The sequence below is a fragment of the Microtus oregoni genome, unplaced genomic scaffold (genome assembly GCF_018167655.1).
Source record: "Microtus oregoni isolate MIOR12 unplaced genomic scaffold, Mior012 000001F_ref0000356, whole genome shotgun sequence".
Classification (NCBI taxonomy): Eukaryota; Metazoa; Chordata; class Mammalia; order Rodentia; family Cricetidae; genus Microtus; species Microtus oregoni.
In genome coordinates, this window is record NW_024543060.1 from 5897656 (window position 1) to 5915391 (window position 17736).

Genomic DNA, 17736 nt, shown 5'->3' on the forward strand with positions numbered 1-17736 from the left:
CTAGTAAGGGGAACACTGGCTGTCAGTGTTGGGCATGGGGCAGTGTGTTGGAAGACTGAGCTGGAGGATTTGTTTGTGGCCAAGAAACAGAGAGAGCATACGTAGAAACAGAGGCCTCAGTGTTCATCCTTGTGACCTGTGTCTCCAACAATGGAGAATTGCCTGTGTGCAGACCAAGGCTCCCCCTAGGGTGGGGGACACTGGAGAACATCAGCTTCAACCCTGCAGCTCCTCAGCAACTCCCTACTGGAGCTCTTTACCCCAGCCCTGTTTGAGTCTTGCTCTTTGCCTTGGCCCTTGCTAACAAAACCTTGGGTCTCTTAGGATCTTGGTGTCCGGGGCAGGGAAATGGGCGAGCATGCTCACCACTATCTTAAAAAGGAATGGAGCAAAGACCTGGGCTTGGGGGAGGCTTCTTTCTCCAAGCATTTTCTGGAAATGAGTGTGCATGGTAATTGTTAATGACTTACAGAAGACTGAGGAGTAGTTACCAATTGTGTGCAGCAAGAAGTTTAGCTGGGTTCTGGTAAGGTAGATTCTGGAGTGTCTGGAGGGACACTGTCATCAGACAGATATAAGCAAGCAGCGAAGGGAAGAACTTCACAGAGACAAGTCTGGAACCTTCCAGAGCTTCTGGGATTTATCCAGAAGTCATGGAGGCACCATAATCCTACGAGACACCAGGGGCTTTGTTAGCATGGACCAAGGCAAAGAACAAGACTCAGACAGTGTTGGAGGAAAGAGCTCCAATAGGGAGCTGGGGGAGAGCTGCAAGGCACAAGGGGAGATTCAGCTCCATAGGAAGAATGATTAGCTCCCCCAAAATTAAAAATTAACCAAGAGGGACTGATCGTAGATAAAATTCCTGACACGGTTTTTTTTTTTTTTTTTGGCCTGAAAAAAAATTTCCTGATATAGACATGGGGGTGGCAATTCCCTGGGTGAGATTGGTAAATCTAACTATTTTAAAGGCTGAGGAACCCACTGACTCTGGTCATCTCCACTTCCAGTGGGTCCAGCAACTGTCCCCTTTCCCCCATTGCCTAGGCCTTTGTAGATAGATCTCATCATCACAGGCTGCTCAAGATTGTGGGGATGGCTCAGATTGGTCTTAGTTTCTTTCTCGTCCCTTCCTGTACTACAGCAGACACCAGCCACAGGTTCTTTGTAACCCATCAAGTAGGACACAGGTGCCAAGGCTTCCTCTGGATTCATGAGCTCATTGAGGAAGCTGTACACGCAATGAAGGAGACCATAAAGCAGAAGGAGAGCCCTGCGCAACGAACAGCGCAGAGAAGGATGCTTTGGGGAGACAGATGGGGAGTCAGGCGTCGTGGTCCCGAGAAAGACAGTGTGGTGGATCAAGGGCAAAGCCTGGCCAAAGCAGCCTTGAAGTCAGAGTACCCTGGGCCGATAGCGGGTCATCTTGATAGCACAGTGTTGTTATTTCAAGCAGGGTTCATTGGGACCATTTTGGGAAGAGGAAGCACTGAGAACGAACCAAAGCAAAACCAAGAAAAAGGAAGCAACTCTTGCCCGGGTGGACAGATGCTGAAATGTTCACCAAATTTCGGGTAAGGGGTTTCTAAGATGCACCCTGAAGAAGCACAACCCCTAAAAGAACTTTTTGGGGGACTGTTCTGCAGAGTCTTTCAAAACGCTGTCCCTGTTCAACCTGAAAAGCTGCCAGAAGTGTGGTACTCAGGTTGCATCCAAAACAAGTGTAAAAGCCATGGCTCTGGAGCCAGGAGTTCAGGCCTCAGTGAGTCTGAAAAATTTGGAGTGAGGCCTTAGGAGGCATGACTCCATGCTATGCTGAAGGCTCTAAGGTCGCTATGTAGTCCTCACACAATCTTTCCATGGGTTTATTCTCCACTGGAGCAGCCATAACCTGGGCTTGGGAGCCTTCTGTGAGCTGACCTATAAACAGCAGCTAGCGAGATTCCATGTGTCCTGTTTTAGTCTGAGTCCCTCTGCGGCCCATCATTCCCAGAGGGGTCAGAGACCATCTCTGGACCTGCTCTTCCCTGCAGATCTTCTAAAGTCCCCCCATGTCTGACCAAATGCTCCCCCTCCCCACTGACTAAGAACTATGAATCCTGACATTTGCTGGATTAGGAATAGGAGACAGAGGACATGAAACAAGACCTTGGCCTTCCCACCGCTTCATTTAGCAAAGCATGTACTTGTGAAAAATAATTTTGTCTCTAGAAAACACGGGCCAGGCAAAGTGGAGTGGAGCAGCCACATGCTCTGGGAGAGGCCTCTGGGAGAAGGAGGGGCATGAGTGTCTGTCAGAACCCAGAACATTCCCTATGCCAGGGTCCTCTCATTCTGCGTACCCCAGACACTCTGGGGATCCTGTTCCGACTGTAGGGCAAACCCATGCATTTCACGTAGGCATGCTCTTCGTGAGTTCCCCATTCCTGGTGAATAACCTGTCTTCATCCTCTGCATCTCCGCTAGAGACAGGTTAGTTCTTGCTTGCCTGGCCAAGTCCTCTGTTGCCTCTACCCCACTCTCCTACAGCCTATACCAGTCCTGAGAGAGAAAGCAGGAAGTGGGCTCCTGTAGAACAGCCTTTGGGGACCACTGCACAACACCAGCTTCCCTGGAAGCCAGCAGTATGGGTAGCTGTGACATGGTAGATGCCCAAAGATAGCAGACACTGAGGTCTGTGCCCCCGGGGGGCTCCCACAGTGCCCTGATGTACATCAGCGGTGCCACAGCCTGGCTCATAGCCCTTGACCACACCCAGAATGCCTGTCTGCAAATCTTGTAGCTGGAGCCTTTCTGAGCTGGGCGCTAGAGTTCTGGCCTGGGATCAGAATCCTTCTCTCAAAAACAAAATGCTGAGTCTGTTCCCAGCATGAAAACCCATGCGGCCGAACGTGCTGCTCCTACACTTTCAGTGACTTCTGGAGAATAATGCCGAATGCCAAGCGGCCATGGCAGAGGACCGCTCTGCATGCACCCTGTTTGCATTGCTCATACCACAGTTGTGCTAAATCTTGATTCCTTGAGCTGCTCATTTCCCCATACCAGCCAGTCTTCCATGTCTTCTGCGTGGGAAGTATCTCACCAATCTTCTGTTGGCCTGATCCCAACCACTTCTGAAACCCTATCCTTGAGCTACGTCACCTGTGAAGTCTTTGTAGCCTCCCCTTAGTAGCATTGGTACTCTGGCCTTAGAGACCCAGTGACATTTGTAGCAATCGCTGGCAACTCATGTGGTGTGCATTGACGCTATCCTTGTCTGGAAGGTAGTTTCCGGTTCACCTCTATATCCACAGTGTTATCACAGCACCTGGCCACAATAAGTACATCACACCCATCACACACACCCACATACACACACAGTGACTACTAAGAGCCTATGGGATGGATCTGGAACCTTTCCTGAATGGTACGTATATGAACCCCTAATCCCAAAGCCACTGATCACCATCAACGAAGGAAGGAGTCAGGATTGGTGCTTGGGCTCAGTTGGTAGAGTGCTTAGCATATAAAGCCTTGGTCTGGCACTGATCCCTAATGTCACATAAGCTGGGTGTTGTGGCTTATGGCTGTGATCCCAGCCATCAGAAGGTAGAGGCAGGAAGATTGGAGGTGCGTGGTCATTCTTGGCTTCAGAGGGAGTGAGAGTCAGCCTGAGCTGTATGCCACTGTGTCTTGAGAGAAGGGAAAGGATGGGAAGGGAAGAGCAGAGGATGGGAAAGAAAAGGGGGGAATAAAAGATAGAGGAGGGGAGGGAACGGGGGCAGGAGGGGAGAAGAGAAAAGAAGCCCCAGTCCCACCCACAAAGCTCTCTACTAAATCTTGCTCCCAGAACCCAATTGCCACTGTACAACGTCTTGAGCGAATCTTCCAGGCATCCACCCTTCATGCTGTTACCATGAAGGTCTATCCACAGAGTACCTGCTACCTTTCCCTCTCCAGGATCTGAGGCTTTCAAAGTCATCTCTGCAGTTTTGGGACACATCTGTCACTTCTTCATGTAACTGGCCACAGCTTCCTTTCTTACCTTCTTGTCTGACATGCTTCCTCTTTCCTTTGCCTACAATGGGACCAGACACCAGGGCTTCGGTCACTAACTCACGTGTGTTTTCTGTCTGTGGAAGCTGGTGATGAGTCATTGGGCTTATGGTCTCTGGGTAGCTTGTCCCAACTGGACACCAGAGAAGGGACAGGGCCTTGAGAGTGACAGTGACCCGCAAGTCTTCACACTGATAGGGAAAGTGGTGACAGAGGGTCCTGAACATGATGAAGGATAAGAAGCCCCTGTACCGTGTCCTGTCCCTGAAAGGCCTGGGTGGTGACATAGAATTCAGAGTGTCTCAGTCACATCTACAAACCAAGCAAGGAAGACTACTTCCTGTTTTCAAAGAATACTCAAAGATATCCCAAGCAACAGGAAATATAGTATCCCATTTCAAATTTGTAATCAAAACCTCTGTGAAGTGTAAACTGAAAGCAGTGCTACTTTTCTGAGTGGGAGGAGACGATCCTAAGTGAAGTTGGAAAGATTGCTCTGGCTGCTTGATTGGCTGGGTCACTAGATTACATTCCTTCTCTGGTTTCCACTGATACACCTGTCCTTCTTCCCATCCATCCAGCCGTGTATCATTCATCCACCTCTCCACCTAGGCATCCATCATCCATCCATTCCTCATCTCTCCATCTACCTGTTTTTCATTCACCCACCCATCATCTCTCCATCATCCGCCCATCCTGCTGTTCACTGACCCATTTTTAATATCACATCTGCATGACTCTAAGTGAGATTTCTCCTCCCCCAAACTAAATCAGAAAAGAAAAATTTAATATCCAACCCTTTCCATGTCTTTCAAGTCATAAATTTCTCTTCAAATTATCATATTTCAAATAGAAGTCAACTGGGAAAGAGATGAGTCTGAAGCCACCTGCGTGGTTTTGCTAGCTGGGCATGCTTATAAAGGTCACTTAACAGAACTGCTTTCTTTTCCAATCAATGATTTAGAACAGTAATTTTTATTATAGGCATGGTTTCATAAACTAAGTGCTTTAGGAAGTCTTCCGAGGAGCAGTGAATTGGATGACTATACTGTGGACTCCTAGACGTGCTTTTCAGAGGATTTAAATAGCTATTTCTCCAAAGGAAACATCTTGAGTGTCCACAGGATGTGAAAAGGTACACAATATCATTAGTCATCAAAGAAATTAAATTGAAATTAGCAATAAGATACTCCATCCCCACCAAGATGGTTAAAGTCAAAATTACAGACAGTAACAAGTACAGACAAGAACATAGAGAAATTGCTTTAATTGCTGTTCTTTTGCTATGACAAAACTATGACCAAGGCAACTTCTAAAGTATTTAATTAAGGTCTGGTTTACAGTTTCAGAGGGTGACTCCATCACCATCATGGCAGGGAGCATGGTAGCAGGTAGATGCTGGAATAGTGTGGAATAGTGGCTGAGAGCCTACTTCCTGATCCACAGGCAGGAGGGAGGAAGGGAGGGAGAAGAGAGAGAGAGAGAGAGAGAAACTGAGCTTGATGTGGGCTTTTGAAAGGTTGAAGCCCATTTCCAGTGTCACACTTCCTCCAACAATACCTTACCTCCCAATCCTTCTAATCCTTTCAAATAGTGTCATTATCTGATGACCGAGCATTCAAATATGAGCCTGGGGGGCAGGGCTCTTAAACAAACCACCACATATTTGAACAGAGAGTTCTCAAAAGAAGAAATTAAAAAATAACTCTAAAATATCTTTTAAAATATTCAACATCCTTAGCAATTATGGAGACTCAAATTAAAACTGTTATTTAATATTTCATAGCTAAGATCAAGAAAACAACCGACAACAAAGGCAATGTAGGATTCAAGAATTCATTGACTGTGGCAATAATATCTAGGTGACAAGATTTGAGTGTGTAGTTGTAGTACTGCTATCTTGGGATTAACCAACAGCCATCTGGTTGGCACTCAATGGGCAGGAACTCAGACCTGGTGATGTACACAGAATTAAGAGTCCATGGCTTAAGAGGTCATAGACCATAGACGAGAACCTGCTAATATCACTTTACCAGATTGATATAGTATTCAACTGCCTTTTAAATGCTTATCCTTATATTCGTAAATAATGCAGCTCTCGACCCTTTGTTAATGAAGCTTCTTTTTCCAGTTTCTTTTGGGGACTTTACAGAGAACCACAGCTGGGCAGAGTGCAGAGAATAAGTGACAGTGGGTGCTCAGACCCACATGGGATCTGACATATAGACAGAGTCTATACCCACGACTCAGGGATTTGGACATCCATAAGACAGAATCTATACCCACGACTCAGGGAGCACCATGGAAGAGGGGCCAAAGGGATTGCAAGAGCCGGAGAACCAGGAGGTGCTCATAGACACAATATGGTTGTCTGCACAAGATCGCACCAGTTAACATGCCAACATTGCCAACATAAAGGGGGAGGAGGTCTCAAGGCTCCACCCCTAACTAAAGAACTAAAATCAGTCAATAGCTGCTAGACCTGATTGATACCCAAGCCCTGAGATCAGCTCTACACACTTGTAAAGAGAAGAAACACTAACTGGACTGTGTGTGCATGTGTGTGTGTGTGTATGTGTGCGCGTGCATACACACACACTATAGAGGGAGTTTGGGGGTACTCAGGAGGAGTGGGAGAGGTTAGAGGTATGGATAGAAATGATGTAACTACAGTGTACCTATGTGCGGAATTCTCAAACACCATTTTAATGTGGCATTTAATGTGATATGTCCATACAATAGAAGATTATACATCAGTGAAAACAGAACAAAGACTAGAGATTTGACAACATGCACAGACCTTCAGAGCATTTTGCTAAAAGGAGGAAGCAAATCACAGAGGCTATGACTCCACTTGCATTCTGTCTGGAAGACAAAGTCCACACAGGTAGAAAGCATACTAGCAATGCCAGGGAAATGGTGGAAAATGACGGCTCATGGTTCAGGGTTTCCTTCTGGAATAACAAAAACATCCGTGATTGGCATTAGCAACATCTATACAGATGTGTGAACATAAAACTTTAGAAGTTCATTGAACTACGGATTTAAAAGGGTACATCTGGGGCTGGAGAGATATCTCAGCAGTTAAGAACATTGGCTGCTCTTCCAGAGGACCCAGATTCAATTCCCAGCACCCACATGTCAGTTCACAGCTGTCTGTAACTCCAGTTCCAGGGGGTTTGATACCCTTACATAGACGCACCTGCATAAAATGAAAATAAATTAAAAAACATAAAAAGTAAAATTAAATTAAAATAAATCTTAAAAAAACAGATAAAATAATTTAAAAAAATAAAATAAAAGCGTACATTTTTTGATATTTAAGCTATAGTTTAAAAAGTCATTGTTGTAAAAAAGTAAAACATTGTGATGTAATAAAAAATAGCTACCTCCCCTAGCCAGTGGGATGGTGACCATTACAGGCCACAACTGATGAAGGGAGGCCCTACTGATTGGCTCAATGAAAGAGTTGGGGGAAAGCTGTATTTTTAAGTTAGCATACTATATACTATTTCATATAGTATGTGATATAAAATGTGTCACTAAAATAATACATGAACTATTATCCTAAAACCTGATATATTCAAATTAGCTTTACTAAAAGGTCTTCTTCACTGGGATCATAAATTTCTCAGGTGCATATGTGCACACAGCCCGTGCATGAATGCCCACCATATTTTAGTGCCATGTCGTGTCCTTAGAACGCAGCAGTGCCTCTCGGAACAGTGTACTGTGTGCTCCCTGGGCCTCCCATCTAAATTAAACAAGAGTCAACCATGAGGTCATGATTATGAGAATTCTATAAAACTGACAATAATACCTAGTAAGAATATGTCTTGATCTTAGTTAGAAATTATTTGGGGGCTGCATGTGTGTTCCCATATGGTACATGGTCTGTGTGTGTGGTGCTTACATATATATCTATTGTATAGGGTCCATGGGGAGGCTGGACAAAGGCCTCACATGTCCTCCTCGATTGCTCTCTCTCTCTTACTCTTTCATACAGAGTCTCACTGAACCAGAAGGTCTTAATTCCAATAGATTGGCTAGCCATCAAACTCCATGATCCACCTGTCTCTACCCAACCACAGAACGGCAGTTACGTACAAGCACTTCCAATCATGCCCAGCTTTTTCTGTGGGTACCAGAGGTTCCAAGTCAGATCCACTTACTGGTACAGCAAGTATTCCTAGCCACTAAGCCAGTGTCTTAATCTTTTTAGTGCAATGTTCCTTCAAGAATCAAGTAAAGCCATGAACTGTCTTTCCCTAAGCAAAGGTGTGAGTTCAGAGGTGAAAATTACACACCTTTCTGGGAGTTTGTGTGAGCAGCCTCCAACTATGCATACCACTGACCCAAGTTCCCCATCCCAGAGCAAGGCTCCTCAATCCTTCAGGCATCTCTAGGTGTAGACATAGCTCAGGGGCTGAGTGTTCAGCTCAAACGTACAGAACAGCATCTTTCTATATAGTCAGGTCCCCACTAAGGGATGACAGATTACACCGCAAATAAACAGTTAACATATACAAGGTGTCCTCACCTCCAAGGACCACAGCAGCCAGAAGCTCAGAGTCCACGAGCACCAGAGATAGGCTTATGCCCACTGTGAGGGTGAAGTCCAAGCGACTGTACGTACGCTGATGATCTATCTCTGTTTTCTCTGGGATCCCTGCCAACCCCTGTCTTGTGGGTCTCTTTTGTTTACTTTTAATTCTTCACTAAGGCAACATCAATTCCCATTTTATGGCTTTCCTCGTTCGGCCCAGACAAGCTCAGAGCAAGGATGAAGAAGATGGTCAATAAGGCACTGTCTAGAGCATTTGGGAGACTCAAGAGTGGATTTGTAAAGGGATTTGGGGGCTCTTCCTCTTGATCCATGACTCCTCTTTAGGCTTTGGGAAGTCTCTGCCTTGAACAAAAGCATGGCCTTGAAGAATTCAAGAACTTGGTAATGTCTTCTGTGTCACAACCAGCGGTTATGGCTCCTAGGGCTAGGAATGAGGAAGAGCTAGTCTGTGTAGCCAGGTTCAGACAGGCATAAGAGTGCAGGGAAGGAGAGATGGGGGCATGAAGTCTTATGACTACGGATTCTGTGGATGTGTGAAGGACCGAGCGAGGAAAATCACTTCTCTGCCTTGGAAGAATTGACCCTGGAACTATGTAAACAAACTCTACAGATTAGGACAGCCAAGAAACCGGGAGGCTATGATGGGGGAGCACAGGTTTCCAAAGGGGATCGCTGACTACTGTAAGGAGAGAGAGAGAGAGAGAGAGAGAGAGAGAGAGAGAGAGAGAGAGAGAGAGAGAGAGGGAGAGGGAGAGAGAGAGAGAGAGAGAGAGAGAGATCCTATCAGCAATGGAAACAACTCCCCAAAAAAGGATCAAAAAGAGTAACCTATACAGCCTATGCATGCAAATGCTCCCAGAAGCCTTCATTGCAGCTTTCAGATTCACCAAAGAACCAACTGTGGCACTGAGAAAATCAACGCCTGGATACTCTCCTGGATGCCCCTCCCACCCCTTGAGACCACCCTGCACCCCACAGTTTTGTTCTGACTCTTAAGGTCTGGACTGTTAAAAGTCTACTCCCTGTGCAAGCTCAGGTTTTCTGCTAGCCCATCTACTCTGTACCCCGCTCCCCAATCTGATCACATCCCCTTAAGTACCGAACAGCTCCCAGCTGCAGCCTTCCCAATAAAGTCCCCTAAGTTCTCTCAACCATGTCCACAGTCTGCAGCTTCCAGGCCTTATCTCACTCATTACCTGTATTGACTCTTGTTTTGTTTTTTTTTGTTTTTTTTTGTGCTACCCTTGGCTCCACCCGGAGTGACTCACCCAAACTCCACCTTTCCACCCACCTCCAGGCTTCTATTTACGCTTTTCTTTGGACACAATCGAGATGCCAAGTTCCCACAGATGAATCCTTGTTTGCCCTTCAGAGCGTTTCCCAATACCACCTTCCCGGGAAGCTCTGTGGGACATCCCAGCCAGAAGTAACGTCCCTCTCCTCTAGTGTAATGTACGCCATGCCTTTTCCACAGTGCCACAAGTCCCCATCTTCTCTTACAGGCAAGTCTCCCCATGTGGTATCCTCTGCCTGACAGACTGTGAATTTGCTGAGGTAGATAGGAGTCTTCAGATAGGAGGAGTAGGACCGCCACCCCAACGTGGAGAGGGCTGGGGAGCAGAGAAACATCCAACAAATATGGGGACGGAATTCAAACAGAGAAACTGAGGCTCAGTAAAGCCTGGGAAGATAGGAAATGAGATAAGACTCAGATCCACAATCTTTCTGACCCCAAATCATCTTTCTTCCCTGGCGTGGTGCCTGTGATATTTTAAGGGACATGGTGACAGGCGTCAAGCATTTCTCCCAAGGATTCTGTCACACACATGGTACCACTTCTTTCTCAAATAAGAAAAAAAGTGGAGAAAGACTCTCAAAACTGTACAGCCAGTCATGGAAGACCTCAGGGCCCAGGCTCCCGAGCTCAGGTCTTCGATTCACTGAAGGGCTGGCTAGGCGGAGGCTCAGCTGCCCTAAGATAGAATTGAGAATCAGGGCTTAAACCTTCTCACAACTACCTCAGCTGATGACTCTGAAAGTCAGAAGCCAGCCAGCACCTGTGCCATGAGTAGAAAGGCCTGAGCCGGATGTTGTCACCGATGCTGGGGAGCCTGCCTGGAGGGACAACTCCCTGAGTAGGAAGGTGTGGAGGTGACCTGAGAAGACCGACTGGGAACGCCCTCACGTCAGGCTGCCACTGAGGAACAAAGAGTCTTGGGTGCTGGAGCAGGTGGAAAGAGGGCAAAGCTACGTTAGAAATCAGGACACAGTGTGCCTGCTTCGAGTCGCCAGGACCTCAGCTGCAGAAAGGAAACTGGGGGAGGGGTCAGATTCAAACTCCCAGCTGCCCTGAAAGGAACCGCTGAGCACCATGGGAACAAGAGACAGACCCACTAGGCCGGGAGGCCGGGGATTTGGGGGAAGGGGGTGTAGGATGTGTGTGTGTGTGTGTGTGTGTGTGTGTGTGTGTGTGTGTGTGTGTGTGTAATCTCAGACATACAGGCAAAGGGAAGGCTACCCTCAGCTTTCATGGGAGAAGCGAACCACTTTGACTGCTTTCTGAGACAAGCGTTAAGCCCACCCATGCTTCAGTCTGGACTGGGTGGTTTCCCTAGTGGTCTTCTCAGATTTTCTGTGGGTGGATTTTAGAGCACAAAAGGAAAGAGAGGGTAAATGTGTGTGTGTGTGTGGGGGGGGGGGGGTGTTAGTGAACTGTAGCTAAGACATTGGGAGGGGGGAGGGAGAAAACATCAAGCGAGCTATGGAGGTACCCGACCTTCCTGGGGCTTGGCGCTGGTTCTCTTGGCCTTAATCACTTTGATAGAGAACTTGTTAAGAGTCCTGGGCTCATTAACACTGGGCAAAAGGAAAACCTGGAGAGACCCAGAGCGCAGAGAGGTGCCCACCAGGTAAAGACCTCCGAAGTCTATCTGAAGGGTCTGTGTCTCAAAAACCAAGCTTTATGCTGTATCAGTCTGCCCATTGCATCTAGGTAGACACGCATCAAAATGTGCAGCCTGGAGTCTGCTCTCTTAATCAAACTGTCATCGTAAGTAATAATTATACCTTGAGACACAGCAGAGTGACTCAAAAGACTGCCCCTCCCCCCCCCCTCACACAGCTCAGAGTTTTGCAGCTAAATGGGAAGAACCTAGGAAGAATAGCCACCATGTACTGCTTGCCTACCCGATTAAATGGGCCTTCGGGCTCCAGCGCCTGATGGTATCAGTGGACATCATCTTTCCTGGCCTGAGAGCTAATTCAGCCTGGCTGTACTCAGAGCATGCTGGTGGCAGTGGAGTAGCTACAATAAGAACTGTTGAGTTTTTGCCTCTGGCACCTCTGAGTTGGCACTTAGGGCAACATTCTTCTGTGTTAGAAGGCGGTTTGTGACCTCAGGAACAGGAAAAAAGAGAAGCTGAGGTGCAACTCTGGTAGAGGGTGGCTGCTTGCCGTTTGTGAGACCCCGAGTTCCCTCCCCAGCACCAGAAAAAAAAAAGAAAGAAAGAAATTTCTGGGCATGGCAGTACATTCCTGAGATCTCAGCACTGGGAAGGTTGGGGGCGGGAGAGCAAGGTTTGAAGCCAAGCTGGGCTGCGTAGCTATCCCTAAAACCTTAAACAAAATAAAAGCAGGCAGGAGAGATGGCTCAGCTGAGAAAGTGCTCGGTTTGGAGAGACTTAAGCAGGCATATCCCTGGGGCTTGCTGGCTAGCCACTGACCAAGCAGAATCAGCAAGCTAACAGTGAGACCCTGTGGTAGCTAGAGTTCATTGCCAGCTTGACAGAATCCAGACTCTGGGGTCACCTGTGAAGGAGTGTGGTGATTGGTTGCATTAATTGAGGCATGAAGACACACCCACTGTGGGTGGCACCATCTGTGGAGTAAGGATCTAATGAGGCCAACTGCTTCAAGCTCCTGCCGCCTTGATGACCCTGCATGACTGACTGGACTTTCTCCTCTAAGCTGCTTTTTTCAGAGTATTGGTTCAGAGCAATAGGAAAAGAAACGAAGACAGACCCCTCTGGAAAAATCAAGATGGCATTCAGGGGAAGGATGCCTGAGGCTGACCTCTGGCCTAAACCATGGACACACCTGTGTTTGCACAGCACCCCTGCCCCCTGCCCCTGGCTGCAAACATGTATACTACACAGTCAAGCAAACTAATAAAAACCAGTGCTGCCCCATAGGTTCGGGGCAGCTCATACGTATCAAGACATGAGAGAGTTTGCAATTCTGAGTATCTACTGTGTCTATTGTGTTTTATGCACAACACAGGTTATTAAGTTGGTACATGAGCATACCCCCATAGGATGCTAATATTGAAACAACAGCCCATACTTCTGGGTACATGTCTATATCCCCAGTGCTCTGAAGGCCTGACTCCTCCACCAGACTACCAGTGCTCTGGCAATCACGGGGCCACCCAGCACAGAGGTGGGAGTAGGGACTCTCCTACCCTGCTATGGGTGATAGCCACTACCATTTCTATTTTATCTGTGTCCTGGCTAACATAGAGCACCTCACCTCACCCTCAAAAAGCCTGCTACCACCCCCACCTTACAGATAGGAAGCCGCAGCAGAATGACTTTCCCGAGGTCCCAAAGAAGGTCCAGTTAGAGTCATAAGTCTGAACTCCTGACCAATCAACTGCTTGCATAGAAGTTGCCTGTTAGGGTTACCAGGGCCTTGCTCGTCTTCCTTTGCCTTAGGACTGGCATGAAATATATGAGAATCACATGACTATATTTTTTTAACCTTGCTTGGGCTCCCAAACAATCTCAGCTGTGCCCTCTCTGTTCTCACTGCCTCTTGGCTAACCACTTTAAGCTCCCATTGCCCTGGGAAGTCAGGTAGTCTGAGCTGGGTAGATCCTGAGCCCTGAGAAAACTAGAGACTGAGGACCCCACTAAACAGGGTCCACCCCAGAGGGGCCTCCCCCCCTTCCCCTCTCCTCTCTAGCAGCTGTGCTTGCCCTAGCAGTGTTTGGCCATCTGGAACTATTGTCACCTCTGCACGGGGCAAAGTGCCAGACTTCTCACCAAGGTCTGTGAGGGGAAAGGCTAGGCAGCTCCTAAGGGAGATTTCAATCCCTGGAGAAAGGTGAGGCTGGGATGTTGCACACAAGAGTTCATTTCCTGAACACCTCTGAGTTGATCTCATCAACTATAGGATAAATTATATCCATCCTCGTTAGAATTACAGGGGGAACAATGACTTCTGATAGATCTGTGTGGTCTGCACCCCCTATCAGAATCCACGTTCTCTGTGTGTGAAATGCTAATTTCCCTTGAAAGCCTGAAGGGCTTGAATAGCCAGATTCAGGGAATGCTAAGTTAAGGCAGAGCCATGCTTGCCTTTTCTGCAGGACTTACCACAGCCTTGTCCTGCAAATGTGCACAGCATACCACAGAATATCTCTGATTATCTCTGTCTCAAGTGGCACACTAAGGGACTGACTGGGGACAAAGTGGGCTGGACTGGGGGACAGAGAGATTCACCACTGGAGAGGAGGACCATTTATAACTGAGCAGTCCACAAGGGAAACATACTTCCCATTCTCTCTCTCTCTCTCTCTCTCTCTCTCTCTCTCTCTCTCTCTCCAAATTCTCAACTCCTCCCAACTCTCCTTTTAGGAGGTCTCTAACGCCTTAGGAATGTTCTCATTAAAGTTGGGACCCATTTCACAAGGCGCCCTTCCTTCTTCTAGCCCCAGCTCGAGCTTTCTAATAAGGACCCTATTATAAACTGAAGAATAACGAAGATCTGATTTTATGGTGCGTTTGCGGGTGTGGGGCTGTGCTGGGTGTTTCTCGCAGCTCCTCCTTTCATCCATTCAGGTTTCTCTTGAACAACTCCTCTCTTTCCACCTGCCAGTCTCCAGAAGGAGTGCTGTTGGTCTCCTCTGCCTCTGAAATGGGCTAGTGGATGGGCGAGGAACCCGGAGGAAATAACTTTGTGTCCACCCTCCACTCCTCATCCCCGCCCCTGTCCAGAGGCTAACTTTTTCCACTAGAAGCAGGAACCAACCCTACCACACATTTTCCCTGAGACCTCTAGGCATTCTATAAACGCAAACAGAAATAGACGCACCCCAAGCAGTTTGTGGGTGCTCTTTCGGTCACTGTCTGTGAATATGTTATTTAAAATTAATATGTAGTACTTTTGCATAGCACTGGAGTGCAGATTTCCACATTGTATCAAGGATCCTACCCTAACACCTAGACAAACAGGCTCTGAGGCCGGGAGAATCGAGCAGCTTGACCCAGGTCTGTTCCTGCAACCATTGGTCCGATTTCTTTCCAAGGTACTGCCAAGTAACCTATTGCTTTCAGTTTATAGACACACACACACACACACACACACACACACACATTCAGCTCTGCAGATCAATAAATGGAGCAAAATGCTGATTTTCTTTTCCCAATAGTAATATCATGACCAATCACGGAAGGAGCCTCCAACTGGGTCTATCATGATTTGTCACAAAAAAAAAAACATGCCCTGAGCCTTTTCTGGGGGCACTGAGTTAGCTCTCAGTCTAGACTGCTCGGTAGAGCACCAACCTCCACTTCCCAGACAGACTCAGGACGTCCAATTAAGTTTGAGATAAACTGTGAGTAATGTCTGAGTGTTAGGTAACTCCCAAATACTGTATGAAACGTACTTAACACCGAGAACAAAATCTTCAACAAATTTGCTCATTTAAAATTCAAATTTGAATGCCCCTTGTTTTCGTTTGCTAAATCGGGCACCTCCGTCTCGGAGGGGAAGCACGCTGGGAAGTTTCAAGCAGCTCCAGGTTCCAAGCTTTGCTCCCAGAGGGGTTGCCATGGCAGCCTGAGCACGCCTTCCCAGGCCTTGTGGGAGGGGGAGAGCATCCTCTACTTACGGCTGCAGTTCCCCCTCCCCCTTGCACTCTAGGCTCCCAACACGCTCAGCTACTTGGCTGCTTTCAGTTCTCCGTTGTCTCTTGCTGCCCTTAGCGCTCTGACTTCCTTTCTGCCCCTTGCTTGGTTAATCCCTATTGATCTTCCGTTCTCACAGTGGTTTCTGCCCAAAAGATTCAGGATCTGTCCCTGACCAGCCTTGTCCACCCTCTGGCTCTGTATTGGTGGGACTCTGCCTCTTCCCACGGCAGCACCGCCTCTCCTGCCTCTGTCCTAGCCAACTGGAGCCATGACAGGCTGCTCCAAGTCTCCCCTCACCTGACAGCTGCACCTGGATGCGGGTGGGAAGCTCCTAAGTGAGTGAAGGTAGGCAGACTGTCCTACCAAAGTTAGGTCTTTCTCATGAATGTGACTCCTTCCTTCCTCCCAAGTGCCGTGAGTCACTTTTTTTTTCCTTCTCTGCATCCTTCTTGCACCGCTGCCCCCTCACCCAGCAGTTGTGAAAGGCAAGGGCTTGTCAACCTGAGCACACAGGGGCTGCCTGGCACCCCTACCCTTTCTATGCCATGCGCATTGTCTCAGCGGGCTCCAGTCGGGCTCAAGATCCGTAAGGTTCTTCTCCCTCTTGCTTTCAAGTCCTTCTTGCTAATGCCACCCCCCTACCCTTCAGGTCCAGGCTTGGTTCCTTCAAAGAGCCCAGTTGAATCTTGCTTCCAGTTTGGGGATGATGGGAGATGCTGGTGTCATATGGCTGAGGGTGAGGGCAGGTGGCAGGGCTTGGTGGGCCTCAGAACATCACCCATATGCTCACTGTTCACCCACCCAAAGCTTTGCCCACGCACAGCCTGGCAGCAGGAACAGCAGCCCAGAACTTAACCCTTGAGTAGCATGGGGAAAGCAGCTTCAAAATGAGCCCTTGCGGCCAGTGTGAACTTTGGAACTTTGGCACACACACACACACACACACACACACACACACACATACACACACACACACACACACACACACACTGGCATGGTTCCTCTGGAGAACCCAGAAAAAACGTCCCAGAGGTTGGGGATAGGGGTGGGAATGTGGCCACAGGGTTCCGAAGGGCACTGGGGAGAAAAGCGCGCAGTGCCTGGGCAGAGGGCTGCGCTGGTGCTGAAGTTGGATTCTGAAGCCCCGGGTTGGATCTGGGGCTTCCAAACCCAACCTTTAGAAACAAGCTGCTTCGTTAAGCCTTCTTCAAACCGTGGCCCCAGCCTCCCCTGTCTGAATGCTAACAGGACAAAACGGGGGATACACCCTTTAGTCTCAGAAGAAGTCCAAAAATAGATCCCTTCTCCCCCAGCTCGGGGCGGTAAGCTCAGCGTGAGCACCTGCTCAGCAGCTCCGACTTTCTGGGTCTTTGGCCCCCTTTCCAGGAATTCCCAGCCGCGTCCAGGTTCTCCGAAGGACCAGAACTGCAGCCCCCCTCCGGCTTTCCACCTAAGTCGAACGATTGACGGGTCCCCGACCCCGGCGCTATGTAGCGACGCACAGGACTCACCGCGGGTGAGGCGCGGACTCGGGCCAGGGCTCCGGGCTGGGCCAGGTGAGTGCGACCGCCGCAGGTAGGACTCGCGGCTCGGCCCGCCGCCCGCCAAGGCTGAGTAAGAGGCTGACAGGTTGTTTTCCCCCCCTCCTCCTCTCGGTCGTTAACCACACCCCTGCTGCTCTCCTCCCTACTTCCTTAAAGGGTGGGGTGTGCTGTCTGTGTGTGTGTGCAGGCTCCAGCCTCTTACCATAAACTCTGAAATAGACGCCGCCTGCAATTCCCAGAGCTACCCAACTGACCCGGGGACCAGGGCCATTGCCTTAGGGCCCCACAAGGGGTCCTCAGGTATATCCAGCTTCTAGCAATTGGTTGACCACTCCCCCCACCCCAGCTCCTACCTCCCCTGGCTTCTTCCACCTACCCCTCTCTGCAGCCTTTGGTCATTAGACCTTTCTCAGATTCTCAGTAGCTGTGGCCCAGTGTCCCCACACATCGAAGTGGGTTCCAGCCCCAGAACCAACGGGCCTAAGTGTAGTGGTGGCTATCTTAAGTTCAACCCTCTGGAGGCTTAATCTCTCCACTGAGGAGGACAAGAAGTTCTAGGTTGTTCTTGGCTACGCGGTGAGTTCAAGGTGAGGCTAGGCTGCAAGAGATTATGTCTCAACAAAACAAAACAAGACCAGAAAAAGAGAGAGAAGCCCCACAATTGTCTTCTGGGGCTCTC

The 17736-nt window shown here is 48.5% G+C and overlaps 1 protein-coding gene across 4 annotated transcripts in view; it reads right to left on the reverse strand.

Annotated features, from left to right (window-relative positions):
• Ptk2b (protein tyrosine kinase 2 beta) overlaps window positions 1–17190 on the reverse strand; it is a 122589-nt gene extending 105399 nt beyond the window's left edge. For all 4 annotated transcript variants that reach the window (XM_041663523.1, XM_041663513.1, XM_041663506.1 and 1 more), the window contains exon 1: window positions 17025–17190. The gene's annotated coding sequence lies outside the window, so the exon portion shown is untranslated. The remainder of the gene's footprint in view (window positions 1–17024) is intronic.
• Between the last annotated feature and the right edge of the window lie 546 nt (window positions 17191–17736).